General features: G+C 38.4%; 1 protein-coding gene across 2 annotated transcripts in view; it reads right to left on the bottom strand.

Moving 5' to 3' along the window:
• The window catches only part of ctnnbip1 (catenin, beta interacting protein 1), a 34,148-nt gene extending 21,515 nt beyond the window's left edge, over positions 1 to 12,633 (bottom strand). For both annotated transcript variants that reach the window (XR_009062548.1, XM_057829986.1), the window contains exon 1: positions 12,509 to 12,633. The gene's annotated coding sequence lies outside the window, so the exon portion shown is untranslated. The remainder of the gene's footprint in view (positions 1 to 12,508) is intronic.

Here is a 12,633-nt window from a genome sequence, read left to right as displayed (position 1 = left end):
AGATGTAAGTCGTACTATTGCTACGAGAAAAAAAGTCGCATTATTACATAGGGTAACGTAGCTGTACTCAGCAACGCATTTTACATACATGTACCGTAGCTGAGAGCTATAACATTAGCCTAGCTAATGAAATATTTCAAATATATCGTTGTTATGGTTCTTCTTGGGGGGAAAAAATAATGAAAAAAAAAAAAAAATCGCCGTGGCATGACATGGTGTGGCTGTCCGACTCCGATGCAGCCCACCACCACAGTTTCAAAAAATCCTATGGTCAGAGACCCTCCCACCACAGTCTCCTAAAATCCTGTGGGAAACACTGCATACTTTTAAGCATTGTGTTTTCTTGTGGCAGATTTAAAGCAGATTGTTGATCTGTTGACCACATTAGTCACGTAGGATATCTAAACCACCCTTGTTTGCTATTAATACATTTAAGTATTTTCTTACAGCATATACTTTAGTATGTTCTATATGTATGTGTTTTAACGAAACAAGCTGAAAGCATACGGTAGTACTTTGGGTGTCAAATTCGCCTCTTGCAGGACGTTTCGTTGCTGCAGCACATTTTGGCAGAACACCGTCCCCCCCCCCCCCCCACACACACACACACACACACACTCTCGTCTCATCCCGTCTTTCCTGTTCATTTTGCTTTTGTTGCTCGTTTTGTGAAATATTGACAGTGCTGTCATGCTCATTAATGTTCCTCTCGGGTTCAAATTGAAAGGGTTGAACAGATGACATGTTTATGTCGCTAGAGTCATACTCTGGAAGCCCGGCAGGGTAACCATGTGATGTCACCGCCCTGCGACGTCAACAACAATGGCGACCTACTAGTTAAATAAATTTTACAAATTGTATAAAACCGAAAAGATCAAGAGGGATTTCGATATCAAATAATTTGAACTCATAATAATGTTTATCTTTTAAGAACTACAAGTCTTTCTATTTGTGGATCCCTTTAAACAATGTATCTTATTCTTTATTATAAAAATGTTTTTTGGTTTCCGTATTTTTTTATTGTTGCATTACAGATTTAAGTAGCTTCAATTTAATTGTATGTATTTATTTATTTATTATTCATTTATTTAAGAACAGAAAGTGCAAAAAAATTTGCAAAACCGCAATTTATGATTGTATTCTAATACTGTTTAATCCTGGCTAAAGGGGGTTTATCTGTGAATGATGAAGATTTCTGTATAAAATAGTGATACAGGAAGCCATGTTTTGGCACACGTTCTGCTTTTATGAAACAAACCAAAAGTTTACGTGTTCAATAAAATAACAATAATCGCACATCCTGTGATAGGACTACTGAGCATGCGCACATCGTGATTACATAAAAATGTGACGGCAGACAAAGACAATACACACACTTCGGTGTTTGTCTGTATGGGCATATTAATACGGTACTGCAGACTGACTGCAAAATTATTTTTAAGCTTTAAATCAAGATGTGGAAATACTTAAAATTCTTTTAGAATCTGTTTCAATATGTTATTACGCAGAATTTACCACAGATTTCCATGTCCTGCTCCGAAATCAAAACAGAATACAGGGTGAGATGCAGAATATTACATTTTACCATGTATATACGGTAACTGTACAATGTAATTAAAGATGACTGTGAGTAGAGCTGGGAATCTTTGGGCACCTACCGATTCGATTACGATTACGATTCAGAGGCTCCGATTCGATTATAAAACGATTATTGATGCACCCCCCTCCCTTTTTAAATTTTTTAAAATTTATTTATTTATTTAATGTTGTACATTAGTTCCAAAATTGCTCAAAAATCCTCTCAGGCTAAACCAAACTACTATTTCAGTTTCAAGTTAACATATAACAGTAAACAAATATACAAAAATAACAGTAAATAAAATACTCCAGTCCCCATTCTGTATCAGCAGCTTTAAACTACATTCAATTAATTTATTGTTGTGAATCAACCGTTACAGTTGTTAAAGTTGCTTCTGTTATTCCATAATTTCCCTTCTGTCTACTTTTGACATGTCAAAGTTTTAAAACTGTTTCATCATTTAAAGATAAATTCAAGACAGGATTTTGCCAATTTAGGAGTATTTTAGATAAAAAGTTAATTAGATTCGCTACAACAGAGCCTTCTAGAGAAGTCTACTGCTTTAAGATGGCGGCTGTTTACTAACGCCGGCAAGTCCATCATTTTGCATCTCTGTTCAATCATACATGTTCTAACACCGCCGCCGTCTGTCATTTGCATCTAGTTCTACATATATAATGTATGATATCTACTGTAGCCGTTTGTTTGTAGCAACAGGCAACCGGGCGTTGTTTGTAGCGGCTGTCGGCCACAGTCAGGTATAATTGTATTTTTTTATCTAGCGGCATGAGTTGAACATGATATTTACTCTCAGTCCGTTCCTCATTGCGTCCCGCAGACCGCGCTGACTGTGTTTTACTTCCACTTTACCTGGTATAATTCAATAATCGGAAATTTCAAAGTTTGTGAATCGTTCTCGAATCTTCCACGGCCGAATCGCGAATAATCCAAGAATCGGAAATTTCGCACGCCTCTAATTGTGAGAGTGTTTTATTTCCTAGATCTAATTTTTTTTTTAAATTCTTGTGTAGGTGAAGACAGACCGAAGGAACAGGCTGCAGGGGGACCATATGGTAGCATGCCTCACATTGACTAAACAATAAATGAATGACCTTTTGCCGATTTTCCTTATGAAAGCTCTCAAATTGTGTTTTTTTTAAAATCCATTAAACTCAAGTGTTCCCAGGAAGGAGGTAAACTTTGCAAATAGTTCTTTGTTATGCTTGTTCTTGGAAAAAATAAAATGTTGTCCAAAAAAAAAAAAAATTGTTATGATTTGAAACAATATCGCTGCGGCATGACATAGTGCGACTGTCCGACTCCGATGCAGCCCACCACCAGTTTCAAAAAATACTAGAGAAAACTGAATTCTTGTTTCTACTTTGTGTTTGGGATTTTTTGATTGAAGCATTTTGAGTTAGCACTATACTGCCTGGCCACCCTGTTTTGCTGCATTTGTGTTCACCTTCCCTCTGAACCCTGACTCCATTCTGTGTTGATAAATGTAAAAAATGAAAACACAGCATGCTGTTTTGTTTTTCCCAATATCGGAAACCTATTTATGAGGGCTGTATATTAGTACCATGGTGTGTCTGGCAAAGAAATCCCTTTAAGAGGTTTGGATTTACACTGGACAAGCAGGTCTTGCAAACTAGATCTTAGAACTTACTTGATGAATGTCACAGACGTCATCACAGTTGTGCAACATTTCTAATAGAAGTCAAAGTTAATAACGCTTTAAATGACACAATGGTCTAATCATTCATGACATACTATTTTGCATCCAAGCAAGAATACAAATAAGAAAAGACATTACGAACAATTAACAGAGCGCTCACAGGCTTAGTAAGTGTAACGTGATAGGCCCTCATATTTGTTGAGAGTCGTGAAGGGAAGAGAGTGCCAGTGAGGCATGGCTCAGTCTACTGTGTCTTTAACTTTCACTATCTGGCTGAATTAGCACTCACATGAGTCATAATGTTGGTCTGTTTTTACAAATCAAACTCCTCCAGGAAAAGGTAAAAAGGAATTGAGACGGAAACAAGGATCCTCCCAAACGTTCATTGAGTTTAGACATACAGGCACTAAATGTCTAATCTGAACTCTTGCTCATCTGTAGAAAACCAGAACAAGACAAATAGCTTGAATTCACAAGTGAGGCGCTTTAGTAACCACAGCAAATCTGGGGGGAAAGAAACACGAGTAGGCTAGCAAGCGGGTGCCAACTGAACTGCTAACAAACTGGCCCGGCTCTGGAGAGCACCTACGTGACCACAGACATAAAACATATAATAGCATATCCAAGTAAACTTGGTCAATATTTTGTTTTAGCTGGTATGCTGCCAAACAGCTGCATTGCACAATTCATTCATTCATACAATGATAGTCAAAAAGTTGGTCCATATTAAAACCAGTGACTAAAGTACCAGGGTATGCCCCTAAGCATATATCAGTTAATTACCGTAATGGCGGACTACCATTGTCCCAGTCTTTTTTTAACCAATCTCAAGCCATATCTATACTTACTGTATCTGCAAATTGAACATTGTCTGTGGTTATGTCTGTGTGTGCTCATTTCCTATGGACTCAGAAACGGCTGGGCGGATTTTAACAAATTTTTACACAGTTGTACTTGTTTCTGGGAGTGTTCTTAGATGGGTTTGATCTCTGCAGGCTTCCATTTAGTTTGGAAAATTAATTAGAAACTCCAAAAATTAGCATAGAAAATCCCTGATTGTGAAGGCGGCAGCACCATCTTTTGGACAAAAGACACATCTCTTGTGATTGCCATGTCGCAGTTGGCTTTCAAACTTCATGTACAAATTGAAATGTGCGGTGATATGTTGTGGCTTTGAGTACTCCACAAACAGGAAGCTAGATTTAAAAAACGTACAATTATCCGGAATATTGATAGGGGATTCTTTTCGGCTGGATATATTATAATCTCTGTAAAGGCGAGTTTGTCTGTGAGGCTGCCTGTGTGTTCGTTTTAAACCTACTAAATGGCTGGGCGGATTTTGACGAAATTTTACACATTTGTACTTGATGTGTCTGGGAGTGTTCTTAAATAGGTTTGATCTCTGTAGGCCTCCATTTAGTGTGGAAAATGAATTTGAAACTCTAAAAAGTAGCATAGAAAATGCGAATTTTCACTTTTTCACCCGGGCAACGCCGGGCCATACTGCTAGTATACAATATAGTAAGCCCCCCCCCCCCCCCCCAATTACCCCCAAAAACTTTTTTCTCTGTACTCATCAACCCTATGATAGCCGAATGGCTGTGATCCATCCTCAACAATTAATGTGACCTGCATAGGAATTTGTATGTTACTAGGTCTTTAAACAACGTACTTTATTGATAATTATTAGTATATTGTAATCCAGGGGTGTCCAAACTTTTTGCAAAGGGGGCCAGATTTGGTGTGGTAAAAATGTAGGTGGCCGACCTTGACTGATTTCCTTTACGTAGAACAATATATTTAAGCAAATTTTAGCAAGCCATTCTGTGTGTCACATTTGCTTTATTATTATTTTTAATTAATAATTCACAACTAGCCTTTGTGGCGTTCTTTTTCATCTCTCGGGCTCTTGTGAAATACTGCTGCTGTAAAATTAAACTAACTTCAAGTTGCTTCAATTTATCGCTACGCATCTTCCCTGTAATCTTGTCGTACATGTCAGCGTGTCTTGTTTGGTATCGCCTCACACTGAACTCTTTAAAAACAGCGACTGTCTCTTTGCAAATGAGGCAGGCACAGTTGTGTATTTTAGTGAAGAAATATTCCAATTTCCACCCATCCTTGAAGCGTTGTCGCAGTCAACTTTCTTTTTTTGTTGATTGTCGCCATTTTAGAAAATTGGGAGTAAAGGGTCACACGGGGTAATGTTGCTGAGAGTACTGCTGCCTTTTACTGGGTAAATGAGGAGTAGCATTTAGTGTGGAAGCAACTTCATATCCTGGTAGCAGTACTGCTGAGTGCTGACCAATTTATTAGGTCTGTGTGCGGGCCACATATTATTGATTCTATGAAAGAGGCTGGGGCCGGATGAAATTTGACCGCGGGCCGCATTTGGCCCCCGAGCCGGATTTTGGACATAACTGGTATTATCTCATTGAGGACATGTTTAAAACATGTGCCTGTCACTTGGCAGATGCATTGCACTCAAAGTCACATTTTGTTATGAATAACATAAAAAGATCGGAATCAGATTTAACAAAAAAAAAAAATAAAAAAAAATAAAAATAAATTAGGCATCAGTTGTGGCAACCTTATTGTTCAATAGCTTCCACACAGGTCTCTGTGTGGAAACTCCCTTAGGACTTCATCCCGCATACAGCTCTGAGATAAAAACAAAATGCATAAAATATAACCAAAAAGGTACACAAGTGAACCGAACACACAAAACAGACAAGGTTCAATAATCTATGTAATCGTTACACCACTAATAATCACTTAAAAATAAAAGATAGTTGAAGCCCTGACTAAAAACACGATTCATTCATTTATTCATCTTCAAAGCACTGCTTATCCTCACGAGGGTCATGGGGTAAAAACACGATAGCAGAAAAAAAAAAAAGATTACTGGATGTCAACTGGCTGCTCGAGTACAAAGCCACCTCCTCACATGGACCGTGAATACCACAATGACTACAGTATTGGCAAACAATGGCCATGAACTGGATTGTGCAAACGTGATTGATAAGTAGGTCATGTCTTGTTGCCACCACTTGAGGCATGAACTCAAATAATCCAACACAACTAAAAAGACTGGCAGAAAAACTGCCTTACTAAGGTGTGACTGATGGTCCCTAAATATGCAACCCATATATATATAATTAAAATAACAATATGTTCTTTAATTGTTAAAAAATTAAAGAAATTAAGATAATGTGTTTTTTCATAGTTTTGGGATGTTCATGAGGCCACCAGTTTGTAGAATTAGTGTGTAGTATAACGTTTGAAGATGTAAAATTCTATATCGTACCACTATATATAAGTCGCACCTGAGTAGTAGTTGCAGGCTCATTCAAAGTATGAAAAAATGTGCGACTTATAGTCCGGAAAATACAATAATACAAATCACCTCAAAATTTAACCGAGTTAGGAAAAAACAGATGAATAAATAAAGTTTTTCACATTAAAAAAGGCTTTTGGGAAATGCTTTTGCCTTAAGCCAAAAAAATGTGAAAAAACAAACAAGTCCTTTGGCAGCTTTCTATATCAAATACTAGACAAATCAATGAAGTTTCATCTCATCAATCTCAACATAAAGTGCGTCCTACTATAGCATCAGTCATAATTAAATCTTTTTGAGGCTCTCCCCGTCCCTGCACGGGGATGCTCAAAGGAACTGCAACAGAAGCTCCAGCCTTTAAGTTGCTCCCTGGGGGCTCAGGCTGGAAGATTTCAAATCTGTGCACGTCAGTGCAAAGCATCAAATTCTGGATCGAGAATCATTATCGTATTTTTCGTACTATAAGGCACACTTAAAATCAGTTTTTTTTTCTCCAAAAATTGACCATGAGCCTTATAATTTCAGTTAGGATAGGCATTTTTTATTGTGAAGTGACAGAGCTGTGAATAAATTCCTATACTTTGCAAGTAATTCCGGGCCTCCAATTTTCAAGCGTATTTTTTTCTAGCAATGATGTGAAATGGGTCTTAAACGGTATACAATATGGTCTTTAAAAAAAGTCTGAACATTTCTTAAATTTGGCTTGTTGAAACCAGCAGAGACCCTGAAAAACACACCTCTTTAAAACTAGTTAAATTCCCTTGTTTTTCAGTGTTAATGTACTGGAAATAAGTGAAATTATCTGCCAGTGCTTCAAGTCAATTTTACTCACTTAGATATCTTGAAATGATAAAAAACAGCTAGTTGAAAATAAGCTAAACAGGCTTATTTTAAGTAATGAATCTTTTCCCATGGTATATTTCCTTATAAGGAATCCATTGATAAAACATGTTTTTTATAAATGCAGAACTATTTGCATAATATTTTAAAATAATATGAATACGTTATGTATTACCTGAAAATATTTCATTGTCACCAATTAAAATTCCTGATTATTAGGAAGACAGACTATTTCCAAATTGGGGCCGACCAGCATGCCCGACCGACTGTGCTGTAATATTTATCTGTAGTCTTTTCTTTGCATGTTGCGCATGGCGTTTTACATATTCACACTGCACTATATTTCCCCTTTCGCGAGATCATATACAGTATTTAAAAGCGCACCAGATTATAAGGCGCAGCATCATTGAAAGACTTTTTTCCCCATACATAAGTTGCACCTGATTAAAGGCTCATTAGTGCATCATTGTACTGCATTTTTCATTTGTTCTTTCAACATTAAAAATGTTGTATTATTTATTCATTTGTTGTTTTATTGCTTCTTTTAAGGGTTTGAATAAGCATGAATGTGTGTCTTGAGCACTTTTACGGGAGCCGTAATAAATTAATGCTCCAACAAAATAGGTTTTAAATTCAACCAAAATTCATACATAAAGTGTACTGGATCATAAGGCTCTGTTGTGAATCAGGTCTTGTAAACTCTACAGCCAATGGCCATTGCCCACATACTAAAGATACACGATAATATCGGCTACCAATAATTATCGGCCGATAATGGCAATTATGACGTCACACAGATAATACAGATAATAAAAAAATCAACCGATAATGCAATCCGATAATTATATACTTGATTTAGCCTCCAAATGTGCGCAACCAAGCAGTTTTCTCCACTTCTTCACTGCCGCCTGCTCAACCCCTCCCCTCTCTGAAGCCCCTGTGGGAGGAGGGGTTTAGGAGTACGGCGTCATAGAGGAGGCGGTGTTACACATCAGTGTTGACACTGTTGAGGCGCTCTCACTAGCGTGCGTTGCTTTTCCTGTGTGTGAAATGAAATAAACGATGCTCTCGCCATCTACAAAACAGTTCCTCAAGGCCTAAAGAAAGCGTCCTCATTGAACACCACTAGCACTAACCCAGCAGCCATTTAAAACTGCATCACAATGATTTTTGGAACGAATATGAGGCTGCTGCTAGCATGAATGCTAAAGCTATTGTTAACAAATAAACTATAAAGGAAGCTACGGGACTTGTGACGATACAGAGACGCTGCGGTCCTCCCGGAGTCGGGGTGTTTGGGAATGCAGCCCAAAGCGAGTGGTAAACTCCCATCTATGGCTAAACACCTCACGAGATCGATAGTTGACAAGTAGCTGTCTTCCGACGGAGCCCGCCGGTCCGGCAGGCCGCCGCCGCCTCGCCCTAGGCGGGTAGAGGATGAGAGCAGAGCCATGCACCGAATGCGCCGCAGCGAGCCGGCCGGGGCGGGCGGATATCCGGTACGAACTTAGCTGCCGCCGCCACTCCGGTCCAAGACAGAGGCCTGGCGCGGGTGCTAATTTGGCAGCCGGGCGTACTGAAGGGCACAGGCGGGAGGAAATTCCCGAAATGACCCGATAGCCAAATCCCTGGATGAAAAAATAATGCAGTTTATACGACCACGATTCTTCGTGAAAGACATGCCGATCACATCAGTTTTACCACGGACATTTACACAGGTGATGTCAACAAACCATGTTTATCATGACGGCACAGTGGTTAGTTGATAATTGTAACATGCACCAAACGACACAAAGAAGTCATCCAGTCAGTAATGCATTCAGTACGCTTTAAATTTATGACGTCTTAATCAGATCATTCTTCTTAAATCTAGTCAAATAATTTTCCCCATCTTGTTTGAGTGTTGAAGACTAGTTGAATGCGCCAGATTATTCCACTTACTTGAACTAAATATTGCAATTTGTTTTTATTAAGCCCAAACATCTAAAAAAAATAAGGTCATTTTCACCTAAATCAAGAAAAAATTGCTTTCAAATAATGTTTTGAACCATACATATTCTTGAATAAAGAACATTTCTGACAAGTTTTTTTTTTGTTTTTTTTTTTGGATTATGTATAATAATTTATTGCTTAAAATAAGGCCGTTAATCTTATTTTCAGCTGGCCATTTTTCTTCAAGAAATCTGAGTGAAATATACTTGAAGTGCTGGCAGTTAATTTAACTTATTTCCAATAGATTTACACTGAAAACAAGGGACTTTAACTAGTCTTAAGGAGCTGTGTTTTTGCTGTGTAGTAATGTTATACTTTAGGAATGGCATACTTTTAAAGCCATTTTTGTGCAACTTATGTATTTACTCTAAGTAATTGTTGCCAAAAGTTTACCATTACACAATGTCAGACAATCTGTCTTTGTTTAGATGTTGGAATTTACTACTACTACTACTTGTTCACATTTGATGTTGAAAAAAAAAAGAGCAATATTATTTTTGCACAGCAATATTTTCTCTTGTGTATACTTTAAAATTTTACATAAATCTTTAATAAAATTATCGGCTTGACATTATCGGTTATCGGTTGGAACGAGGAGGAAATGATCGGTTATCGGTTGGAACGAGGAGGAAATTATCGGTTATCGGTATCGGCTGAAAAATGCATTATCGTGCATCACTACGACATACCCATGGATGCAAGTACTGTAATTCGGTTTCTGTTTATAAACTTTTCTCCACTTCTTTGCTGACTAAGCTGTCAACACACACCTGCCCATGCACAGCAATAGCTGGTGGTGTTCGATAAAATCTGAAGGGGCCGCACAAGTATTTCAGCTTTATAGTTACATTAAACCCTCCCCAAAAACCAAAACGTTTAAACGCGGGACTGAAGTTTATGCATGTTCTAAATAAAAGTAAAGTCAATATATTTTTAATAACTTAAAAAAAAAAAAAAAACTTTTTAAGACCCCGCGGATATCTTGTTTTTGCAGTGCATGGGTGTCAAAAACTTTTTTAATATGAGAAATTCAAAAAAAATTCAAAGGTCCCAAAAATGTCTATTTTTAGCTCATATGGTTTGACTTACTTTTACGGTGTCAAAAAATGCCCTCCTGCTCAAATGTTCTTTTCCCCAAAAATAGAGATTTTAAGCTTTCCAATGATGTATCACACATGCATGCATATTGGAAGAGTTTGAACTTTGGCCAAATTGGAGGTGTTTTCCGCTTTATATCATTGTCGAAAACTGGTTTCATAATTCACGAGTTGTACGTACAACAAATGATCTAACAACCCATGCATGAGAAAATCAAACAAAAGCCACAAATTCACACAACAGTAAAAAAGGAAGAGTCCCTCCCATTTTGAATGTCCAAAATTTGTTGTCAAGCTATTAAAATGGATTATTGTGACATAAAAAAAAAATGGAAACGTGGGCAAATATTCATGTTTCCAATCAGCAAATGGCCAAAGGTGAGCTAAAAGTTGGTGTTCTGAAATATGCTCTGATTATGTTAAGTAGACCATGTGGTCAGCTAAAGCCATCCGTTTGCTTGGATATGTTGTATTGAGCAACGAAACGCATCTTTCGCGCCAATGTAACAGACCACAGGATTCTACTATATGCTTGGTAATGCTGACAGTGTGTCAAAATCCTGTGCCAAGCCAAGCAGTGATATGATCTGCATCTCACAGTCAACCGACGAACAAATGTGGGCTCAGGGTGGTTTAAAAATCGCCTGCCAAAAATACAGAGAATCTGGCCTCCAAAAGCCATTCACCTTAGATGATTTGCAAACCAGGGTAAAGTTGGCATTTTACAGCACATTAGAAAAGCTCAACGCTTCCAAGAAGGGTTTGCAGCAATTGACCTCATCGGGCGCAGCCCTCCCTAATGCTCCTGAAAGGGTGCCAGCTACAATACGTAAATGGCTTTCAGTTTCCTCACATGCAGAAAGCGAATACTGTGAGGCAGGGTGGCACAATGCATGCATGATCCAAAAATAGATAAGCCTAGGAGGAGTTGAGCCATTAGCAGATTCACACAGGAAAACCAATTGGAGTGCATTCATAGTTGGGAAAAGATTATTACAAAGCCATAAATAAAAAAAGTGCACTTCTGATAGGTTTTTAATTGAGATGCATTATGTGATAGCTGAACTATGGCCTACAATGTATTGTACATACATAGTGATGAGGGAAGTAAGTGTTGCATAAGAGGTGGAGTGGTAAATTTCAGTATCAAAACTTATGATTTACTATAAATACTGCATTGTTTCATTGTTCATCTATCAATACAAACCACCTATCGTGACAAGTAGTTAGTAGTAGATAATAATAAGTAAATGTCCTTCCAGTAGTAAACAAAAGGTACAATTAACCTGACTGTAGAACAAAGTAAGCAATGCATTACATATTTGTTCTGGATTTTTTTTTTTGTCTTTTAAATGACGAGCTAGTTTTCACATGTAAAATACATGCCTGCCTCAATAAAGGCAGGGAAAACATGTGTGCTGATGAATACGAATGAATGAATCTAACTTTGTTAGATACATTGTTATAGAATGACAGCTCTATTCCTACATTGACACGCGTTCTACTCACACACCTACTAATACCTAAAATTAAACTCAAAATGGACATTGGAAAAAAATCCTGTAAAGAGTACAGCGATGGGTTACAGTGTACGGATTGCCGGCGGACGGTCGAACTAGAGCAGCGATGCCGCTAACAAGCAGCGATCATTTTGGTCACGATTTTTAAACATTATGCCATTTCGGAATGCAGCACGGAAGAAATGGGCGACTAGCATTTAACTACATCGAAACACTTTCCCCCCTCCAATATACTAGAAGTCGCGGAACCCGCACTGCTCAGAACCAAGTAGCCGATGCTAACAGCCAGGCTAACTCGCTAGCATGCTCGAGACAAAAGCCTTGAATGAAGAAGTTCCTCTGGGTGCGAACGCCAACCAGGTGCCGCTGCTCTGCTCGATGGCTGAGAAGCGATGCAGGAGCATTCTTAAAAACAGTCCGAACCCGCCCACGGTGATGTTGGGAAGAAACAAAAGATGAGCTTACCCCTCCTGGTCCAGCTTTTCTTTATTGTGCGCTATGTTTGAATGGAGTGTTGGTGGAAGGAGGGCGTCCTGTTCCGGGGTCACATCCCTCCTGTCGGCGCACAGCGCTTAACGCAGCGGTCCTGC

Source organism: Corythoichthys intestinalis, chromosome 2 (genome assembly GCF_030265065.1).
Source record: "Corythoichthys intestinalis isolate RoL2023-P3 chromosome 2, ASM3026506v1, whole genome shotgun sequence".
Taxonomy (NCBI): domain Eukaryota; kingdom Metazoa; phylum Chordata; class Actinopteri; order Syngnathiformes; family Syngnathidae; genus Corythoichthys; species Corythoichthys intestinalis.
The sequence above is the reverse complement of the archived record's forward strand: the minus strand, read 5'-3'. Positions and strand labels throughout refer to the sequence as shown.